Raw genomic sequence first — 18,823 nt, 5'->3', positions numbered from 1 at the left:
TATTCTGATCAGACTGTCAAATACTAAAGAGAAAGAGGAAGTTCTGAAAGCAGCAAGAGGGAAGCAATTCACCACATACAAAGGAAACAACATAAGACTAAGTTGTGACTACTCTGCGGCCACCATGGAGGCGAGAAGGCAGTGGCATGACATATTTAAAATTCTGAGAGAGAACAATTTCCAACCAAGAATACTTTATCCAGCAAAACTCTCCTTCACATTTGAGGGAGAGCTTAAATTTTTCACAGACAAACAAATACTGAGAGATTTTGCCAATAAAAGACCTGCCCTGCTTCAGATACTAAAGGGAGCCCTACCGACAGAGAAACAAAGAAAGGAGAGAGAGATATAGAGAATTTTAACAGACATATATAGAACATTACATCCCAAATCACCAGGACACACGTTTTTCTCTAGTGACCACGGATCTTTCTCCAGAATAGACCATATGCTGGGACATAAAACAAGCCTCAATAAATTTTTTAAGAAAAAACAACTGAATATATTCAAAACACATTCTCTGACCACAATGGAATACAAATAGAAGTCAATAATTTTTGATTTATAACTCCACTATTTACTTCCTACATGATATAAAATACACAAACTCTAATGACAAATCAGTGGTTTTGGACTCAATGTAAAATACGTAATTTTTTGACAAGAACTACATAAAGGTGGGGGAATGGAGGAGTACAGAACATAGTTTATGTGTCCTGTTGAAGTTAAGTTGGTATCAAAGAAAAACAAGATTGTTATGGATTTAAGAGGTTAAATTTAAGCCTCTTTGTGTTACACACAAAGTAACACAAAGAAATTATCAGAGAATATGACCATGAAGATGAAAAGTAGAGTACAGGTTATGAGAAGTGGGGGAAGGGGCAATGGGGAGTTAAGAAATGAGTGTAGGGTTGCTGTTTGAGGTGAAGGGAAATTTCTAGTAATGGAAGGTGGGAAAGTGATAGCATTACAACATTCTAAATGTGATTAATCCCACTAATGGGATGCTAGGGAGGGGGTGGAATGGGAAGATTTAGGCTGTATATATGTTTCCACAATTGAGGAAAAAAAAAAAAAAGACAGTCTAAATAGATGGCAGTGGAATGCCAAGGATGATCCTGGATGGAATCTGAGGATGGAGGACAGTAGGCTCAAAGGGACACAGTTGGGACATAAGAAAAAAAAAGGAAATATAGAATATAAGCTTTGTATCAATGTTGAATTTCTTGAACTCCTTAGCTGCGCTTAATGGGATTGCATAAAAGAATGTTCTTGTTCATGGGAATTATGTATGTGAATTACATTGTTTGTTCAAGGATGTGTGCAGCTTGCTCTCATATGTTTAGAAGACAGAGCAATAGATGATGGCTGATAGGGAGGGAGGGAAAGAAAGAAATGGTGTTGTGACAGGATGTTAAAGTTGGTAGATCAGTGTATCGGGGGAGGGGGGTCAGGGTTTGCAGGAGTTCTGTGTATGGGTTTTGTATTTGTTTTTGCAACTGTTCCTGTAACTTTGAATTTATTTCAAAATAAAATGAAAAAAAGAAAACTTCTAGAAGACAATGTAGGGAAACATCTTCAAGATCTAGTGATGAGATCTAGTTTCTTAGATTTACACCCAAAGCACAAGCAATGAAAGAAAAGGTAGATAACTGGGATCCCCTCAAAATTCAATAGTTTTGTGTTTCAAAGGACTTCGTCAAGAAAGTGAAAAGTCAGTCTATTAAATAGGAGAAAATACTTGGAAACCACATATCTGATAAGAGTTTAATATCCAGAATATATAAATAAACCCTACAGCTCAACAATAAAAATACAAACAATCCAATTTAAAAATGGGTAAAAGACTTGAGTAAACATTTTTTCCAAAGAGGAAACACAAATGGCTAAAAAGCACATGAAAGATGCTAAACACAACTAGCTATTAGGGAAATACAAATCAAAACCACAATGAGATAACATTTCACACATACTAGAATGGCTACTGTTAAAAAAGAAAAAACCCAGAAAACTACAAGTGTTGGAGAGGATGTGGACAAATAGGAACACTCATTAACTGTTGGTGGGGATGCAAAATTGTACAGCCACTGCAAAAGAGTTTGGCAGTTCCTCCTCAGGAAGCTGAGTATAGAATTACCATATGATCTGGCAATCCCACTACTAGGTATATAGCCAGAAGAACTGTAAGCATGGACTTGAACAGACATTTGCACACTGATGTTCCTAGCAGCATTATTCACAATTGCCGAAAGATGGAAGCAACCCAAGTGTCCATCAGCAGATGAATGGATAAACAAAATGTGGTATATACTTATAAGGAATATTATTCAGCTGTAAGAAAGAATTAAATCTTGATTCATGTGACAACACAGATGAGCCTTGAAGACATTATTTTGAGTGGAATGAACCACACACAAAAGGACATATATTGTATGCTCTCACTAATATGAACTAAATATAATGAATAAACTCATGCGGTTAATATCTAGAATATAGGTTACCTGGAAATAGAATGAGTGTAGAGAGTGAGGAGCTGATGCTTAATTTGTGTAGAATTTTAAATTTGATTGATTGTAAATGTTTGGAGACGTATAGAGGTGATGATAGCACATTATTGTGAATGTAATTAACAGCACCAAATGACGTGTTGTAATTTTGGTTGAAAGGGAAAGTTTAGAGTTGTGTATGTCACTAGAAGGAAAGGTAGAGGATAAAACATGGGACTGTTAACACAGAGAACCTGTTGTAGATAATGAAGGTAGTTAATAGTACAAATATAAGAATGTTCTTTCATGAACTACAACAAGGGTGCATCATTATTGCAAGGTGTTAACAAAAGGGTAGTATATGGGAAAAATAAACCCAATGCAAGCTAATCGACTGTAGTTAACAGTAATATTTTAATATTCTTTCCTCGGTTGCAACAAAGACACCACACTGATGCTTAGTGTCACCAAAAGGGGGTATGATGGGTATGAGGTTTTTCTTTTTAGAATGATGTTCTAAAATTGATTGTCGTGATGAATACACAACTGTGAATATGTTGAGCACCACGGATTGTACACTTTGGATGGATTGTATGGTGTGTGAATATATCTCAATAAAACTGCTTTTTAAAAAAAGATTCCCTTAGAAAAAGGGAAAGACAATGACAAAAGAAATAGGGAGTGTGATAGTCCATAAGATCCATCGCGTCTAGCTTTAATATTGTGATTTTGCTGTCCCGAAGTTTGTTTGGTTTTTTAATGATGTCCCAGTTTCCTTAGTTTCCCACAGGGGAATATACGACTGTGGATGATGCCATCAGAAGAAATAAGGATTCTACTAGGTACAGGGAATCTGTCACTCTGATGATGCTTTTTTATTTTAATCAGGGTTGTGCACACACATAATTTAAAGCCATGCTTGTACACTTTTTTTTTTTACTGTGATCCACATTGCTGTGCACACACACTTAGGTATGTGTACATAAATCAATATTTTATGGAAATGTTTTTGCAAAAAAATGTCACTACATGAGATGTGCACTGATTTTTCTATTCTATTTCCTTTATGTAAATGCTGGTTGTGACCCATTAAACTAATTTCATGACCCTATTAAGTAGTGCTGTCCAATAGAACTTTCTGTGAAGTTGGAAATATACTGTATCTGCACTGTCCATTACAATTGCCACTACCCTTCTGTGGCTACTAAGTACTTGAAATGTGGCTGGTGTGACTGAGGAATTGACTTTTTAATTTTAATTTAAAGTTAAATAGCCACTTGTAGCTAGTGGCTACCATTTTGGACAGCACAGTTCTAGAAGACTGCAACCCACACTTTGAAAACCACAGTTTTGAAGAGTCAGCTAGTTCTACAAAGTCTATTAAAGACAGCTATCCTCTGCCCGTGTCCTTCCCACTTTCTTTACCTCAGAGGCAACCACTTCCACCATGATTGTTGAACAATCACAGTTGATTGTTTTGGTATTTAATGTCCTGTGTCTAAATAACATGCTTGTATTGCTGCTTCTTGACTGTCACTGTTTATTGGCCTCTCACAGTGCATAGAAACACTTCCCATTCTCCCAATAGAGATGTTTAGTTAGATCAATAATAAGTGTTTATGTAACTATGCTATTCAGAGCTGAAACGTGTAGTAGAAAATCTAGATTAATTTTACTTCCCTACATTTTTATTCTCCTGGAGCTAATAATTGTCTTTTTTTTTTTTTTTTTTTTTTTTTTTTTTTGTATTTGCTTGGTTTTCTATGTACTTACCACTCTGCAAATAAGAATTTTAATAATTTCATCTGAAAACATTCTGTCCTGCTCCAGTCTAGATTATTTGCCCTCTTTGAGATTTACCTTCACTATCATCCTGGGATTTCCCTTCACCTTTATCATGTATTGGATCTCCTGTTTACTGTATTGCATGTCTTTTTATTCCTTGGATTATTTCCTCTTTTTTGATGGAATGGATACTACAGTAGCTTACTGAGAAGGGATATATGGGAGGTAAAGTTGAGACATTAATTGGTAATTTGGCTGGGTATAGACTTCTAGATGGAAAAGTTCCCCTCAACGTTAAAAACATGATTCCATTGCCATCTAGCTTCCAGTGTTACTTTTGGCAATTCAAAGATATTCTGGTTTCTCTGATCCTTTCTATGGGAATTGTTTTTCCTCTCAGAAGCTCAGAGCATCTTCTCTGGTCTCTGAAATTTCATGAGGATGTACTTTGGTGTGGGTGTCTTTTCATTCATTGTGCCAGCTCATTGCAATCCAGAAACTCATCATGTAAATCTGTTCTGGGAAATTTTCTTGAATTATTCGATTAACATCTTCTCCTCCATTTCCCTTATTCCCTCTCTCTCTTTCTCTCTCTCTCTCTCTCTCTCTCTCTCTCTCTCTCTCTCTCTCTCTCTCTCTCTCATTCCTGTTATTCAAATGATGAGTCTCCTGGGCTGATCCTTTAATAGTCTCATCTATTCTTATTTTTCATCTTTAGAAATTTCTACTTTCTGGGGAAATGTCCTCAACTTGTTATTTCAACTCTTCTCTTGAATTTTTCATTTTTGCTGTAGTTTATATTTTCCTAGAGTGATTTTTAAAATATTTTTGCAGCTTTCTGTTCTTATTTCATGGTTGTTTTCTAAAAGTTTTTCCTTTTTTTATGTTCTGTCTACTCTTCAGAGTTTATTCCACTTTGCTTTTCTCTGCTTGTTTCAGTCTCTATTTCCTGTTGGGTGTGGTAATCCTTATCTGCTCATTTCAAAAGAAATTAACTGAAAGCTGATTGGAACATTTAAGTGTGGGTGGAGCTTGTTGAATGAAGTTCACTGTAAAGCGATTTTGGCTGGGCCATTTGGGAAATCCATGTCAGTGTCTTTAGATTTTTCCGATAGCACCAATCTGGTTTCCCCAAGAAGATTCACCAGTTTCTTCTTTTGAAGGGTAAATTTCAAGCTGTCAGTGTTCTAGGGGCCATGTGAAAGCAAAGGGCTGGACGGGGGTTATTTCTTCATTTAGCATGCATACATTTGCTTAATTGCCCTGTTTTCTGTAGGGTACCCCTCTCTTGTGCCCAATATCCCCTCAGTTTTACCAGCTTCAATCTTAAACTGGAGTTGAGGGGAGGAGAATTTGTCTCCCCAGCAGTGTGGTTCAGGGAGGTGGTATATGGATATGTTTTTTGTAAGTAGTTTTCAACCAGCCCTTATTTTTGGCCTCAACTCTTTCATCTCCAGTTCTAGTGGTATCTAGTGCTGCCATTTCCAGCACCTTTTGGATAGTCTACACAATACAAATCAGGTTGGTTCTGTTTTCCCACTGCAAGTTTAGGATTCTGTTAAGATTCAATCTCCCATTTGTCTTCCACTTCCCAAAATATTGTTACTATTGTCACTTCTATTTTCCCAGTCCTTGTGGGTATACAGCTTTAAAAAATTATTCACTGTACTTTTAGCAGGTTTTCTTTCTTTCTGGAGTGCCTTTATTCTTTACCCAGAAATCTCCCCAAGATTTCTTTATCAAATGTGAAGAGGTCTGTCCCTTAAGTTACTAAGAGATGTTTAGCTATGCATCCACCAGAATGGCTAAAATTACAGTCTGATAATACCAAGCGATGATTAAAGTGTGGAACAATGTATGTGTATTCTCATACATTGCTGGAAGGAGTGGAAATTGGTACAAGTATTTTAGAAAGCCATTTGACTATTTGTAAAGCTAAACATACATTCGGCCTCTGACCTAGCAATCCACTCCTTTGAATATGCCCAGGAGAAATGAGTACTTCTGTCCACCGAAAGACATGTTAGAAGAACGATCATAGCAGAACTATTACATAATAACCAAATTGGAGGCAACTAAAATGTCCATCAAGAGGAGAATGGATAAATAAATTGTGGTCTATCCATACAAAGAAATACTACATAGCACATAAAACAAATTACCTACAGCTACATGGATGGATCTTACAGATACTATGTTGTATGAAAGAAGCTAGTCACAAAAGAATACAGCATTCCAATTAATTGAAGTTCCAAGACAGGCAAAACAGATCTGTGGTGACAGAAAAATAGAATAGTGGTTTTCTTTGAAGGGAGTGGTGGTATTGACTGGAAAAGGGCATGAGGGAACTTTCTGGGGTGCTGAAAATGTTCTATTTCTTGCTTATAGGAGCATCCTGGGTAGGGTCAGACATGTCTGGTCTGGGGAGGTGAGATTGGTAGTATGGAGGAGAAGTTGAGGGATGGGTATATGTGTGTGTGCTGGGGGAGAAAAGGATGAACCAAACAGAGCCATCATTGTCCAGCATGTGCTAATCCTCAAACCGATAAGTCTTTGGGGCAGGTGTGTTTAATTAAGGTTGTGGGCTAGCCTGAAAAGGACATTTGATGAGGAGCATCTTTGTGGTCCTGAATGAGAGATAGTAGACCCAAAGCAGCTGTGAAGAAAGGGCCACACAACATGGGTGAATGTAAAACATTTGAACACATGCCAGTATATTTCAATGTTTACCCCAATGTAGTCTCAGTTAGGCTTAGTTTTTGAGAGACATGACATTTTCATGCATATAAAGTTCATCTCTTACTCTCTTCCCACTATTACCATCCTCATTCAGATTCTCACCTCTTTTCATCTATAACAGCTACTTCAAAATCCTAACTGATTTCTTGGCAAGTCTTTTCTTACCATCACTGCCAATATACTCCATCTTGTGCATAAACCAACCAAACTTACCTGCCTAAAATACCCCCCTGCTGATGCCATTCCTGCTCAAATAAAAATGTCAGCTTGACTTTCAAGTCCCTGAATCAAAAGACCAGTCCTACCTTATCTCTTCAGCAGGAACCCACATTATATTTCACTTCCATATTCTCCATGATGCCAAGCTTATCTGTTCCAGTGGTTCTACACTGCGGCTTCAGATAGGAATCACATGGGAAGGTTAACAATGATGACCAAAAAACCCCAAAATATACAAACAGCAACAATAGAGAAAACAGTGCCCATGCCTCATCCTCCCTCACTGACCAACATGGCCTTCCTGCAAGATCTGTAGATTCCTTTATTAGCACCTCTCTTTAGGATTAAGCCAAAACAATATTTCACAGAAGATGTAACAGTCTTCACAGTTTACCAAGGAAGGCAGCTCCTGGTTAGCTGTCTCCTTCACCCCTCTCCCATTTGTACAGAATCGATTTTTCTTTTGCTTTGGCAGGTTAGCTACCTATTTCCTTCAACACAAGAAACCCTAAGAGATCTTGAGAGGATGAGATATGGAACAGCAAGTTTCTTGGAAGACACTCCTAAGGGTATCAAGAAGCAAAAATGAAGTCTAGTGGTGAGGCCATTTGGAGGTGCTAATTCATATTTTGGGGCAAAAAAGTTATCAGAAAGACTCCTAGGGACAAAGGAAAAGGGAAAAGAAGAGACAATATTCAAATCCAACCACCTGTGTGATTCTCCAGAGTGACTCTTGCAGCAGAAATCTGGAAATGATCTTTATGAAATCAGATATTTATTCTTGTGCCCAGCTCTTTGCTGGCCTCGTAGAGTTACAAGAAGCTCAGAATCAGATATATGCACTTCATACATATATATTACACACATACACATATCTTTTCTTCTTTGTGGCCAACAGCTCTTACAAATATCTTTCTCATCTCAGCTGCACCTTTACCATTCCTTAGGATAGGCTACTCCAATCCCTACTTTGGAATGGTTAATGGCACACATCTACACAGGAAGACTGCAAAGTAATTCCCCAAGAATGGATGAGGGAAGGGACAGAGAGAGAAATCAGCAACCAGTGACTGAGGCATGAAATAACTGAGGGAGTAATGTGGAGAGAGATGAATTAAAATCTGTCAAATCTGAATCCCTAGCCTTCTTCTAGGTAACACTGTTTCTCATCCAGATCTGCAGTTTATTCAGCATCAGGACTGATGATGGTGAAAGAATGAACCTTACTCATGGAGTCCAAGTGAAACAAAAGGGTATGGAGGCTTCTGCTTCATTTCAGCAGGAGTCTTTGTTTTCTTTGCCAGAGGTCCCCTGGTTCTCTTTGCTTGTGAACTCTTCCTTTTAGCATTTGGTATAAAATAGCTCTTTCAACCTAGCTCCTGGGGTTCTGGGATATCTTAGTTGGCTTTTTGGTTTTCCTCAGAGAAGAAAAAGTCCCAAACTGGCCTGGAGCCACAGGGATTCAGCATCGTCTCTCCAGGAGTAAGCCTACACAAATATGTTAGCATGAGCTGCTGACTTCATTCTCTCTCTTAAAACTTGGGAATTTAATTTGTAAAGACAAGTTGTCCATTGGACTTTTCTTAGATAGCAAAGCCATTTCTGCTTAAGGTGCTGTTAAATTCCAATTCTCTTAGATTTCCTTTGTTTTAAAACATGGTACCTAACAAGAAGTACTTCTGAGTCCTCTTTTGCTTAGTATTGCTAGATACTACAGGAGAGACAAAAGCAGGTCTTGTGCCATCAGTACATAATATCAGAACATGAGGGTGAATTAGAAGCTGAACTGTGAGCTAAAGACTCTAAGTGTACAGGGATTTGGAAAAGACAGAGATCGTTTTAGGTTTCAGTTGTCTGGGAAGGCTTTCTTGGGGCCTCCAATCTCATCCTAATGTTAAAGGGGCAAGAGTGACTTACCAAATTCTAGCTAATAGCAAAGAGGGTGTATTCATCTGAAGCAGCATCCCTTCTGTGCCCCATGAGCCCTCAAGGGCTAAAAGGGATGAGAGCAACAAGGTTCTCATGCACCATAGTTTGTAGTTCTAGATGAGAGATTTTTCAAGAGATTGTAGATGTGCCTGTGATATTGGTGTCCTTCACCCTTGAAGTGGCTAGAGCTCCCTGACATCATGTTGCTCTCTTGTCCATTTATCCCAGTGGGTCATATATATTATCTATGTTTGGTATGAGACGGAAACTTTTGGGAAGCAGTATTCTGGATGTGTATCTCTTTTTGGAGAGCATTGGTAGTACACGGTCACAGTGATTTGTTTTCATGTCCATAGTCCCAGGCATACTGTAGGCTCTGTGAAGGTCAAGGCTGTGTCTGCCTCATTTGCTGTTATATCTCCATTGCCTCCCACTATGCCTGGCATGTAGTATGTGCTCAGAGACTGTTTGATGAATGAATGAATGGTTGAATAAAAGGCAGTCTTCCTTGAGCTCTCTAAGGTTAAGTTAAATGCCCCTCCTCTGGTTCCAACAGCACCATATGCTTATTGTTAATGATGAAATACAAAATACAACTAACATTATTGAATATTTAATATGTTCCAGGCACAATGCTAAATGCTTTACAAGCATTTATCTTTTTCAAGCCTTGCCACAGAACCCTATGGTAAACACTTTTTATTATGATCCCCATTTTACAGATGAGGATACTTGAGCACAGAGAAGGTAACACAGCAGGTTCATCTGAGACTGGAGCTGCTGCTCATAAGCACTACTATTTACCTCTAATGGGGCCTTTACTACTCCTTGTTGTAATGTCTGGGTAGCTGTCTGCCCTCCCCTCCCCAAGAATGTTAACAACCAGAGATCACATCTCATCTGCATCCCCAGTGCCTAATACAGAGCCTGGCACAGAGGCGTGCAATAAACATTTCACTGGAAAACATCTTGAATGAAGACAAATGAAAACCCCAGGTGTCCACCAGATGGTGCTGTTGGAGTCCAAGAAAAAAGTGCCCTCCGGGACTCTTCCTTTCCCTCTCCTTTCCCACAGAATACCAAAACAATCCACATTGTTTTCTTTTCTTTTGCAGATAAAACTGAGTGGGTGGGAGAAACATTTTCAAGATGTTTAGGCAGTAATTAACACAAGTTTGGCAATTTAATATGTGACCTTATGGCTTGGCCATAAAGGGAAGGTTGACTTTACTTGAACCTTTCAGATTCATGCACTTTCAAAGATCTCAAAGTAGTTGTCAGGCCCTTGTCACCAATAAAATGCTATAAACAAAATCTGAATTGCCCAAAGCATTGAAGGACGCCAAGAAGCAGAGCAGAAAGGTTTCCTGGCTGGAAGGCAGGAGACTTGGATTTGGATGGCTCTGCCATTAACCGGTGGGTGACTTCAAGCAAGTCCTTTTTCCTCTCTGGACCTCAGCATCCCCAGCTATAAAATAAGGTAGTTAGGTGAGCCTTCCAGCTCAGAGACAATATTTTTCCTGTTAGCCTGTCTACAAAGGACATTATAAAGCGCATTATAGCATGGCAGTAACAAAGATCATGGTCTCTGGTTCAAGCCTACTAGCTATATGACATTTGGCAAGTTTCTTAACCTCTCTGGGCCTCAGTTTGCTCAACTGTAAAATTGGAATGATATTGTTCCTATTTCCCAGGGTTTTTGTATAGATTAAGTGAGATAATGCATATAAATGCTTAACACAGTGCTTGACATATACGCTTTCAGGAAAAGCTGTTATTATATACAGCTGGCTGTCACATTTTAGCAACTTTCAAGAGTTTGGTTGTACATTTAGCAACCAGTAAAATGGGGAGGGGCTTTGAGTAATAAACCACAAATAGTCAGGCTTGGGTCTTTCATAAGTACAAGGGTAAATGCATCTCATGGGTGCAATACAAGGCTAACTATGTGATTGAAGCAGAGAGCTGTGAAAGTAACCGGAAACAATTAGAATCCTCATGCGTTGCTGGTGGGAGTGTAAAATGATACATCCACTTTGGAAAAAGGTCTGGCAGTTTTTTACAAAACTAATCTCCCCTATGACCCAGCATTTCCACTCCTAGGTATTTATCCAAGAAAAAATGAAAACAAAATTCACACAAAGATCTGTATGAGAACATTCATAACAGCTTTAATTATGATAGGCAGAAACTGGAAACAGTCCAAGCATATACCAATAAAAGAATGCATAAACAAACTGTGGCGCAGTCATACAATAGAGTACTACTCAGTGACAAAAAGGAACAAATTACTGATACATACAAGGTCAAGGATGTTTCTTGAAAACATTATGCTGAGTAAACAAGTCTTATACAAAAGCAGTCAAGCTATACGATTCCCATTTATATGAAATTCAGTAACAGGCAGGAAAAAATCAGAACACCGGTTGCTTCTAGGGATGGGGGAGGGGATTGTGTGGGAAGAAGCATAAGGAAATGTTTCTGGAGCAGTGGTACTGTTCTTCATCTTAATATGGGTTTGAGTAACACAAAATACATTTGTTAAAACACAGCAATACACAATTAAGGTTTGTGTATTTCATTGCATGTAAATTGTACCTTGAAAGAAAAAGAATAATAAGCAAATATTGAATTCTAGTTAATGGTAGGCATGCTGAAAGTGCTTGGGAGTGACATATACTGGTTTCTGCAACTTAATTTGAAATAACTTCAAAATTTTAAAAAAGAGAATGGATAGATAAATGGATAGAGGGATAGACAGGTGAACATACATGTGATAAAACCACATATAGTAATACAGTAAATAGTAATATATTATTTTACTATAATATTTTAATATAGTAATAGTAAAATATTAATGGTAGAATCTAGGTGGTCAGTAACAAGGTATATATGGTAAAATTCCTTCAACTATGCTGCATATTTGAAATTTTTCATACTAAAATTTTGGAGGGAAAATGTAACCACAAAATTCCACATCCTGCACAGAGTGAATATTTTTTCTGTATTCAAACTTGGTAGCCTTCAGTGGAGGAAAGCAGACTTCAGACACAAGTAAATATTTCCTGAGCACCTACTACATGCCAGACTAGGTGAGTGATTTGAAGAGGAAGAACACAACACCTGCCCTCAAAATGGCTGTAGGGGCCATAGGACAAGTTCATCACATCACACATCACTGTTTCCTACACTGTGGGGTTGCTACAGACAGTGAGATTTCGTCTAATCGAGAAAGTGTCTGGCATCAAAGACATGTTGGGTAGTTATTGTTGCAAATATGGTTAGAAGGTGTTCCGGCTTGCTAATGCTGCCGTTGTGCAAAATACCAGAAATGGATTGACCTTTATAAAGGGGGTTTATTTGGTTACAAAGTTATAGTCTTAAGGTCACAAAGTATCCAAAGTAAGGCATCAATAGTAGGGTACCTTCACTGAAAGATGGCCATTGGCATCCAGAAAACCTCTGTTAGCTTGGAAGGCATGTGGCTGGTGTCTGCTTGCTCCCAGGTTGTGTTTCAAAATGGCATTCTCCAAAACGTTGCTCTTGGGGCATTCTGTCCTCTCTTAGCGGCAGCTCCTCTTCAAAATGTCACTCTCAGTTGTTCTGAGGTCCTTCTGTCTGTGAACTCCTTTATACACGTCACTGATCCAATTAACACCCACTCCGAATGTGCGGGGTAACACCTCCATGGAAATTATCCGACAAACATTTCACTCAGTTGATTGAGTCACATTTCCATGGAAACACTCAATCAAAGGATTCCAATGTAATCAACACTAATACATCTGCCCTCACAAGATGGCATTAAAGAATATGGCTTTTGGAGGGACATAATATATCCAAACTAGCACAGAAGGCATCTTTGAGCCAGAGCACAAAGAGTCTTGAAGGCCACACTATGGTACTCATTTGACAGTCTGGTGGGACCTGTTCAAGAATTTTGAGTCAAGGAGATACATCCTTAGGAAATTGCTAGGAGAAAAAGGCACCTGCAGTAGATGTTGCTTTAGGGGGGTTCCAGGCAAGGGAGGTTTTCATGCACCTGCAATGGGGACAGGATGCAGGTAGGAACATCCACAGGGTGGAGGAGAGGCTCAAGCATGACCCAGGGACAGCTCTGAAGCCCAAGTAGATGAAGTCTTGGTTTGATCTACTGGACAACAGAAGGCTGTTTAGTCTGTGCTACTCTCCTATGTCTTTGCTCGGTGATGTTGTGGCTCTGTAAGAGGCCATACTGGTTGTTGACGGCCAGGATCTTTTATGATTGTTCATTACTCCATTCTGATTGAACAGTACCCAAGTACTACTGATATTATATAGTTTTAATATCACCTCTACCCATCATATAGGGTTGTTGTAAGGTTAATGATGATAATGTATATAATGTGCCTGGCACATGCTAGTCACTTGATAAATGAGACTGGAAACTGTACTTGATGGTCTAGTATGTGGCTTGGATGTAAGGTGCCTTCATCCCAAGCCCACCACAAGCCAAGAATTCTCTAAGGAAGGCATTTGAGGCCCCTGACATCCACTCCAATCCACAAATATCTTGGTCTTTATCAACCCTACTTCCCCCAAATACTGCACATATCCCAATGGAACAACTGAGAAGCCCCAGTTGGACCTGGGAACTGTCCCATTTATTCTCCTTCCTCTTTTGAGAATGGATCTACTGTATTGGCTAGTGGAAGGCCACACCTTCAAGCCGGCACTGCTAGGAACAGGTAAAGTGGGTTGCAAGACAGGAGAAGACTGAGCTCAGACCACTGGAGTCTTCCTTCTTCAAACAAAGCTGTGGAGTCCAGTGCTTACAGCTTGAATCCAGAGTCAAAATTCTCCCCAAACCAGTAACCTGGCTGGCCTTCCTGTCCTCTGCTCATTCTGCTCCAGATTCTGGTACTCCATGCCTTCCCTCAGTTCATGGAGAAGTGGCTGTGAGAGTTACAAAGGCACAGACTGTGTCTTGTTCAATAATGTGTCTCTAGGACCCAGCACCAAAGTTGACCTGCAATAAATATTTCTTGAATGAATGAATGAATGAATGACTCTTTCTCAGTCTGTAGTTGGTGCTTCACGAAGCCTTGTTTCTTCCTGTCCCTCAGAGCCCAGTGTGGCTTTGCCAGCCTCCTGGATTCCAGTGGGCCCATCCTTTGGCACCTGGCCAAATTCAGCTGAGTTCAATTCAACCAACTTCCATGGAGCTGCACTATTTGGCAGGAAGCATTCACAGTCTCAAGGAACGGCAAAAGCATTTCCTAGCCCATGGCGCCTCCATTGTACCTTTTAAGCAACCTTGGCATGCAACAGAACCTTTTCCAAGGCTTTTTGAAACTCTAAATACATGATTATAAATTGCTTCCCTTTGTCAACATACTGAATTACTACCCAGGAAGTAAGTGAGTTCTTGATGATGAATAAACAGATGATTATTTGACAGGTATGGGGCAGGTGTGGAAGGGGGGGTGGGTAGAAGGGGGGGGAGAAATGAGACCCAATCCCTGTCTGACAGATTTGAGTTTCATTAAGCGCGTTGGGGAAAGTGTCTGGCATCTCAGCCATTCAGGGCTTGCCTGGGGCTGGGATTTTAAAGGATTTCCGGCAGCCTTTGATGAAAAGAAACCCAGACCCCCTCACACTATCCCCTGAAACGCACACCTGTTGTTTTATTTTTTGACCTTTGAGACTTTAAAAATTTTAGGACTACTCCCTATTCTGTCCCCATCCCTTTCTCCACATCTCCCCCTTTCCATGCCAGTCTTCTGTAAATTAGCAATTTGCTTTCTCTCATAATTATTTCTTAACTGGAATTAGAATTAGCCTTGTATGTGTTTTTAAAAACATTACTGCTACTAGAAAAAAACCTAGAAATAACTGAAATCTTACAATAAGGGCTAGTTTAAGTAAATTATGGTACAGTGATTCATTGAAATATTGTATAGACAATGAAATGTTTTTGTAGAAAAAGTTATTAACATGGGAAATAATCACAATATGTTGTTAAGTGAAAAAGATAAGCTACAAAGCAATCAATGTGTGTGTTTGTGCATGCATCCACACTATTGTTTTCCCTTGGTGCATATCTGTGTTTGCCCAGTTGTCCACACTGAACACTGCAATCCGAGTTGGGATAGTGCTAGGAGGAGATGGTGATGCATTGCGAAGAATCTGAGAGCACAAACTGGTATCAGTCAAGGCTGCCTCAAGCCGGTGAACTTTGCAAAGACCAAAGGCACAAATATTGGAAAGGAACTCCAGGAATATGCTGTTTTTCAAGTGCAAAGGTGAGAAGGCAGTGTCTATATTGGTGGTGAGGACTTTAGGCCCATCCCAGAAGATTGGACTCCTTTAAAGAAACAATGGGAAGCAACTCTGGGTTTCTGAATATAGGGATGAATTAATGGAAGTGGTGTTGGAAGAGAATTATTCTAGCCATAGCATAGTGGATTGAGTTGTAGGAAGGGAGATCTGCCAGGAGCCTCTCAGTTTGCATGCTTGACCTGGGGTAATGAGAGCTTGGATTAGGCTTATGGCAGTAAAGCCAGAAAGCAAGGAACAGATATATCTAAGAGATGCTGCTAAGAAAGAATCAGAGACGGAGATTCAAATTTGACCAAATATATGCCAGGTGATGGCTGAAGCTATGTAAAGAGACACCCATTTCCAAGGAAATGGGTATTGAGAAGAATAGCTGAGGAGTGAGTCTTCAGGGATTCCAACAGTTAATGGGAGGAGGAAAGAAGAAAAGCCAGCAAAGGAGACAGAGAATGATGGGTCAGAGAGATAAGAAGAGAAACTTGAGAAAGCAATGCCTTGAGAGCCAAGGGCAGGACAGCCACAGGAAGGAGAGGGTGGTTGATGGTATCAAATTCATCCTTGAGATCAAAGATGCAAATTGAGCAGAAGCCCTTGAATTTGGCCAAGAGGTCACTGTTGAACTTAGAGAGAGGTGTTTTGACAGAGGTAACTGTTGAACTTAGAGAGAGTGTTTTTGACAGAAAGTGCTGGATTCTAGAAGGTTCCAGGGAGGAAGAAGTGTGGAAATGGAGGCAACACATGGATACTACCCATGTGATAGGAGTAATGTATTAGGATTAAGAACAAGGTCTAACCTCTATGATTCTAGTCCTGCTACTTAATCACTCTGAACCTCAGTTTCAGCTTCTGAAACAGGGATAATCCTACTAAGCTCATAAGGCTGTTGGAAAGTACAATAAAAGTTTAAATGATTGTTTCTATGCTATATTGAAGGGGCTTCTTCCTCTATGCTCATCCCAACAAACTAGGTATTTCTGGGAATGTTTAAACAGATCAGAGTAGTCTTTTATCTCACAGTCATGTCGCTAGGTTGGTACCGCTTTGAAAATTCCCTAGCTGGGTCCTCTGGCATTAATGACTCCAAGCACTTTAACAACTCTTCCCTGAGCTCCTCTGAAGTGAGAACACTGAAGCAAGGTAGTAAGGGTCATGTAGCCTGTTTCTGAGGCCAATGTAGAGGCTTTTTCAGACTTTGGACCTGGTTAGGTGCCAACCTCATCCCAACACACAAGAAGGCTGCAGCCCCTGAGTGGATGGTGAGTGGGAGGATGGCTGGGGCAGAGGCACCAGAAAAACCTTTGTTTTTACCCACAGCACCTGCATATTGAATTGCAGGCAGCTTGATTTTAAGGTGTGCATGAGTGCATATATTCTTTCTCTCTTTCAACTATATACAAACAGACCTAGCCAGCACCATCTCATATTTTTTGTACCTCACTATCTACAGGTCAACCCTTTGAACCCTTTTCCTTTATGAAGCCCAGTCTGTTTCCATACTCTGGACTCATCTTTGTTTTAGTGCCTGTTTTCGCCTGAAAAGAAGACAACCTTATGAGAAAAAAATGGCTGCCCTGCAATCCTAGACCTGTTACTGAGTCCTGAAGAAGGATATAGCTGTGTGCTGGCCTAAGCGGGGGTGTGGTGAAGGAAGGGTGAGCATATTCTCTAGAACTGGCACTTTCAGACCCCAAGACATCTAGAGAACACAGCCAAAGGGCCTTTTTAATGGCCCTGCTCCTCTTAATGGAGGAATTTGACTCCACTTCTGGAAAATGGCTTACCCAAGGGAAACAGGGCCACATCCTGGATTGAACTCTTACATGACAGGATGTGTGGGCCCTTCTAAATCTGTGATAGGAGATCAGAGCAGGGGTATTTCCAAGGAGGGTGGTAGAGTATCAGAAACCTTTTCAGAAGACCTGGGAGTCCTTTGTCCTGTGGTCTTCTAGCAAGTACCTGACCACTGAGTCACCAAATTTGGCCTGAGTATCTTCTGAATAAGATGCTCCCCTTGGGCTGGGCGAAGGAATGAGGGTTAGAAAGATGTGACAGGCCAAGTTCCTGTCTATGGCCATAAGATTTGGACAAAGGGTCTTGGCTGCCATGTTACAGGAAAACAGAGAAAAGGCTTCTACAGTCTCGCTCAAGGGCCCCCGGGCAGGGCCTGCCTTAGGGGGCCAGATGCTGTATTTGGGCCAAAGCTGGGCCTGCAGGGCAGGTGGCCAGAGCTTGGAAGGAATTGTCTTCCGCAGCCCGGGGTCCAGGCTTGGCCCCAGCAAGTCGCCCTGCCAGCCTCTGCTGCCTGGGGCCTCGCGCATTCCGAGCCCCCGCCCCCTCCTCCTCCTCCTCCCTCCCCGTGGCTTCGCCCCCTCTCTTGTCCCCTCCTCCTCCCCCCACCAGCTGGCCCCTTTCCCCGGAGCGGCGAGGTAGCCGGAGCCTGGGAAGAGGCCGGACGCGGGCGGGAGGGGGCGTGGTGGGGACAGGGAGGTGGGGCGCGGGTGAGGGGATAAGGAGTCCTTGGTGGGCGGCGCCCCCAGACTCTGTGCCGCCCGCCCAAGAGCTGGGTGCTGCTGTCGCCGCCGCCGTCGCCGCGCCCCGCACCCGGCACCCAGCTCGCTCACTCCGCTCGCTTCCCGTCGCCCACGGGGAAAAGGTCAGCAGCGTCCTGGAGTCGTCGTGTCATTCCCCGACAGCCATGAACTGCAGCGAGAGCCAGCGGCTGTAAACCCTCCTGAGCCGCTTGCTGCTCGAGCTGCACCACCGGGGTAACGCCAGCGGCCTGGGCCAGGGCCCGAGCATGGGCAATGGGTGTTCGTGCCTGACCCCTTCGTGGGCCGCGAGGTGACCAGCGCCAAGGGGCGACGATGCCTATCTCTACATCCTGCTCATCATGATCTTTTACGCCTGCCTGGCCGGAGGCCTCATCCTGGCCTACACCCGCTCCCGCAAGCTCGTCGAGGCCAAGGACGAGCCTTCCCAGGTCTGCGCCGAGCACGAGTGGGCCCCGGGAAGTGCTCCGGCCGCCCCCGACGCCGAGACTGCCGCTGGCTCACCGGCTGACGGCCGCCGCCTGCTTGCCACCGGGGGCTCCCTGCCCTCGCCCAGGGCGCCGAGGGGCTCTAGAACCACAGCCCCAACTTGCTCGTGCCTGCCTCATCTAGCTTATCCCAGGGCGTGAGTCCCGCACTTTCCTCCCCTTTCCAGGTTTGCCTCACCTGAGGCCCAGGCAATGAATGATGAGAGGCCAGGAGACCTTGTCTGGAAGGCCCTGGAAGGCCCTGGAAGGAGAGGCACCACCCTACCCACTCCCGACCATTTTCTCCCTCCTCTCCCTACAAGCCTCCACC

General features: G+C 41.8%; 1 pseudogene; it reads left to right on the top strand.

The window, feature by feature from the left end:
- Window positions 1–18,171: 18,171 nt before the first annotated feature.
- On the top strand, window positions 18,172–18,599 carry LOC119523956 (annotated as a pseudogene).
- The last annotated feature ends 224 nt before the right edge of the window (window positions 18,600–18,823 follow it).

The sequence above is a fragment of the Choloepus didactylus genome, chromosome Y (assembly GCF_015220235.1).
Source record: "Choloepus didactylus isolate mChoDid1 chromosome Y, mChoDid1.pri, whole genome shotgun sequence".
NCBI classification, from domain to species: Eukaryota; Metazoa; Chordata; class Mammalia; order Pilosa; family Megalonychidae; genus Choloepus; species Choloepus didactylus.
This window is presented reverse-complemented; position numbering and strand designations above follow the sequence as displayed.